The 4,776-nt window shown below is 39.8% G+C and overlaps 1 long non-coding RNA gene across 1 annotated transcript; it reads right to left on the minus strand.

Moving 5' to 3' along the window:
- Window positions 1-896: 896 nt before the first annotated feature.
- LOC115921827 lies at window positions 897-4,267 on the minus strand. The gene is made up of 5 exons (XR_004063128.1): window positions 4,180-4,267; window positions 3,510-3,776; window positions 1,946-2,072; window positions 1,335-1,448; window positions 897-1,098 (listed from the first exon to the last, which is right to left on the minus strand). It is a non-coding gene; the product is annotated as an uncharacterized LOC115921827 (long non-coding RNA).
- Window positions 4,268-4,776: the final 509 nt, after the last annotated feature.

Below are 4,776 nucleotides of genomic sequence, written 5' to 3' on the forward strand. Positions count from 1 at the left end.
ACCTCCTCAGCAATAGTATATATAATATCACTCAGTACGCCCCAATACAGATAAGACCCACCCTGTGATATACCAGACCTCCTGACCAGAACATTTGTTTACATTCCATTTGACCCTTAGGCATTGCTCCAAAAAGAGTACAGAAAGAAAAGGAAAAATCTAAGTTGTAAGTCATGCAAGGTCCATTGCACAGGGTATTATGTTCAACTCTAAAGAAAAAGTTGGGCGTGATAATTATGACAATGCTCATCAGTTCTCTGATACACACAAAGGACCTGAACTTGCAATTGACAGAAAAAAATAGTAAAATAGTTAACAAATCCATCTTTGTGTAACATACAATGTGCTTGTAAGTTACTATGAATTTTTCAGATACTTGTGATTGAAAGAGATAAGATTAATATTGTTGAGATACAAACGATTGTAACTCTCTATGTTAAAGGACAATAACATTATCAAACAGAACATACATGTACAATATATACGTAAAACAGAAAGAAACATATCTTCCTACATTTTCATTGTCATCGGAAGAGTAATCGCAAATTAAATATTTAACCTGGATTTCTGGCCACCTGGCATGTACAATACGAAGGCTAAACCAGGGGTAATAGTGAGCACTAAAAAAAAAAAGCTGTTCCCCCCCCCCCCCCCCTTTTTAAAATAAAAAAATCAGGAAAACAAATCAGGGGAAAAAAGAGGAAAATCAGGCCTGCTAAACATGAATGATAAACATGAAAAAACGGGCCATTTCATGAAGGAATAGAAGTATGTCAGGAGTCGCTGTCAATCAAAAGATGTCCTGATGATGTCTTGGAGACTTGGTGCCCCGGTAGCAGATGATGTCTTTAAGATGCCTGGATGTCCTTGGTGCCTAAAGACCCCCTTCCCATTGCCCATCTCACCTGCCTGGCTCATCTTCGAAAGCCGAGATCAGATGTGATGCTCCTGACGAGGGTTCGAAGACAATCACAGCATTCTTCCAGAGATGCCAAGTGGACACGGTCATCACAGCATCCTTGCTCCACGAAGGGATGGTGTTGACACTGCTCCTAGTGCGGTCAGGGAGTATCTGCTTCAAGTGCATTTAGATGGTATCTGCAAAGAAAATTGTCAATTCATCTATTAGAATGTTGGCTGTGCAACATTTCTCGAAGATATTACAGGCTCATACTTTATTACACACTCTTTATTTGTTCCCTCACAAATTAATCATCTTCCCTTCTCAACACAAATAAAACTTTAGATGCGAGATCTAACAAACTCGAGCTTGCTTCTGTTTGAGATAGATCTTCATCACATAAACCAGGGTAAGTGGAATCAACTAGACTTACATGTCAGCAACACTGGAGTGGACTGTCCAGGACCTTCCCGTCACGGTCGCTTCTCAGTTGCAACAAGTTGGCAGGAAATCAACTGTTTTTAGGGAAGTGGCCATCTTGAAGAAACTGCAAATCAGAGAAAAAATCCAAACTGAATAGGTTGAAGTCAAAGTTGAGAGTGAAAACCAACCTTTTTAACAGGTTAAACCAGTTGACAAGGTTAAATAAAGGAACTGATTATATCTGTACTGCTGGTTACTTCAATTGTTTGCCATCCTATTTATTAATTTGTAGTTTCACCTTTACAGGGTAACATTGTCAGTTACAAAACTGCTTTCATGATGGCCCTGGTGGCCTATACTATATTCAATATGATTACAGATTGAAATTAAAGCCCCACTGCACTACTTATAGCTACTTGCGCCCTCTATATAGCAAAACAATGCCTAGTTGGTGCCTGCTGGTCCCCCTATGATCCCCTTTTTCTTATGTTAATTGAGAGCTGATTTGATGAGATAACCAACTGTCAGTGACCTTGCAGGGAGGTCTAATCCCCCTGGCCAAATTAGTGCAGACAGGATTTAAAGAAAAATATATTGCTTAGTTCTCTGGTCTATATGTACCTTCCTCAAAGAAACGGGGGTAAATGGATTCCCTCTGCTATGACTTTGGCCTACAGGTTGGCAGTCCAGTCCAGTCTTTCAAAAAAGTGGCGATTCCAATCCTAGTAGTAGTACCAGTTGAAGTCATCTTCATGAAATGGTGGAACAAAGATATTAATAATGACCACAATAACAAAAATACCACTATTAATACAACTCCTAATGATATAGTACTGATAATAATAAAAACAACAATTATCATAATCATTATAATCCTAATAATGGTAACAATACTAATCATGATTAATAGCTACATGTAATATATTGTGCACAGATCCATCCCAATGGAAACCAAAGAAGCCTCAGCAGTTTTAATACTGTTCTCCCTGAGAACCCTGCAATCATGTCCCACCCCCCCCCCCCCCCCCTCAGCCTACCTACATGTACCATATAAAGGCGCTCAAGCATTCAAGGAATTTTTTTCCTTTACAACTACCAGTACCACTACCAGTAACCTGGTAGTGGTACTATACCCATTTGACAGAGCTTGAGTGGCAGCTGGCAAGTGGAGATTAATAACTTGCCAAAGGATTAAAACATTATATTTCTATTCTATTAGCAATCAACTCTCAGATGATAAGTGAAAATTTGAAAATTAAAAAAATATTCACTTGAAATTGAGATCTTTGGTGTGCCATCTTTAATCTTGCATTAACATGATAAATTAACATAATTTAAATCGGTGGAAAGTTTGAACATTTGAACAAATATCCACTAGCTTGAATTGAGATCTTTGGTTTGGTAAATGAAGGTTATGAAGAGAAGTGTATTAATGCAGGGAATCTGGACTGGAATCAAGCCGCTCTCCTTTGACCCCATGCTCCATGCCGCCGAAAAGTTATGCGCTAATCTGCAACTGCTGACCAGGTGGTGAGATAAAAGAGCGCATGAATTTCAGGATTTAGAATTCCTACATCAGAAAATGGTATCAAAGCAACTGTTCGCTGTCCCTTTCAATGATTTCTCATCCATTTTTGAATGTGTAAAGAGTAGAACAAGCGAACACAAACTTGTGTAATTTCATCCTTTTTTAACTTCAAAAACACGCGAAAAAACACGCATTAGCAAACTTAATGTTATCGAAGATTGTAAATCTTGGATCAAATAACGGGACATTGAAACATGCACAAATTAGCGCATTATCCTAAACTATTGAGTTTTTGTCAGGATGTAATTTTTCTTTTAACAACTCTGGCACACAAATTATAGGAAGGACGGAGTTCTAAATTTGGAAATGTGTTTGTTGTGCACTATTCCCAATACAATCCCCATATAAAGTTTTTGATTTACACTCAAATTTTGCAGGTAATTTAATATTTTGTAATAAATGTAAAACTGGTGCCTGACTTCCGAAAGTCCGTGCAGTGGTAGCGCGGTTCGGAGCATGGAACTTCAAAGCCAAGTGGAATGTTACACATCCCATTGAAACGCTTTAGAACTCATGAATGCGTTGAATAAATTACAAGAGTTTCGCCGGCTTAATTCCAGTCCTTCTCTATCAAGTCCCTGATTAATGTAATCCTACCTTTATTGCTACAACTGCTTTCATCCTAAATCATCAGACTTCAGACAGTGAAAAGAGCCCCTTTGGCTCTGCTACGATTCGAGAAGGTTGGCCTTTAACAGTCAGAGTACGTACAGGACAACTTCTAGTCTACCATGACTACCGCTGTACCAGGGAGACAAGCGCATCTTTCCTTGATGAACGATGCTTGGTAGAACTAGAAAGCCAGGTGACACTTCCAAGAAATGCACATCTGCACATGCTGCAATCAAGAACAAGCAGGGTAGGCTAATGAGGAATGAAAAAAAAAATGATAAACTGAGCTGGGATTGGAGTGAGGACTCGGGTGAGTCTGCTGAGAAACAGACGATACGAAAACTAATTGTTTATCGAAATTCATCGTGTTGGAGTTTCCCGGAATTACCGGTAACCTGCACGTGCACGTGCACGTGCGCTGTACAGTAATAACACTTGTCAGCTCAATGGAACTCCAGCTCCAGGGACCCTCCACCGCAGCGGCTGCGGCGAAGCTCCCTCAGGCTCAAGGCTTAATCAATGCAGTTGCATCGTGTAACTGAACGGTCACGATGATTTTCTCTGATTTTCTTGTGAAAACTTTACTTTGAAACGTGATTGTCAAAATACAGTCAACATGACCAGAATAATCACAAAATAAGCTTTGATTTCATACCTCTATTCACGAAAACTATATAACAATCGTGATGGAAATACACTTTTGCTGTGGATTGTAGAAGCGAATCGTCTTGGTCCAGCTGCTTAACCATGAAAACAAAGCTAAGTCGACCATCCAAACGAAATCGACCGTCAAAGACTCGGTCCTTACTCCGTTTCGCAACCGCGGACATTTACGTGTCTCACATTTTAAACTTTACGATAATTAAACAACAATTATAAACAATTACATTTCAAAGTTTATTCAACACTCTTCATAAAACATACAAATACACAATGGAATGCTAAAAAAAAAAAAAGAACTGACAAAACAGTGGCAACTTATGAGAGCATTTGTGAAGGGCAGAAAGGAGGGATTCCTTTTATAAAAGCCTATCCCTAAAGACACACATACTGGAAGAAAAGGAAAAAAAATATCATGATACAATCAGAGTTAAAGACACTAACATCACCATGCAGTGGCGGATCCAGGGGGGGGGGGGGCCGGGGGCCCCGGGCCCCCCCCCCCCCCCCTAGAGAAAAAAAATCATGTAAATCACGTGATTTTTACCTTTTTGGGGGTTGGGCCCCCCCCCCCCTGGCGCTCAAGGGGGGG

The sequence above is a fragment of the Strongylocentrotus purpuratus genome, unplaced genomic scaffold (assembly GCF_000002235.5).
Source record: "Strongylocentrotus purpuratus isolate Spur 01 unplaced genomic scaffold, Spur_5.0 spur5_scaffold_10, whole genome shotgun sequence".
In the NCBI taxonomy this organism is placed as follows: Eukaryota; Metazoa; Echinodermata; class Echinoidea; order Camarodonta; family Strongylocentrotidae; genus Strongylocentrotus; species Strongylocentrotus purpuratus.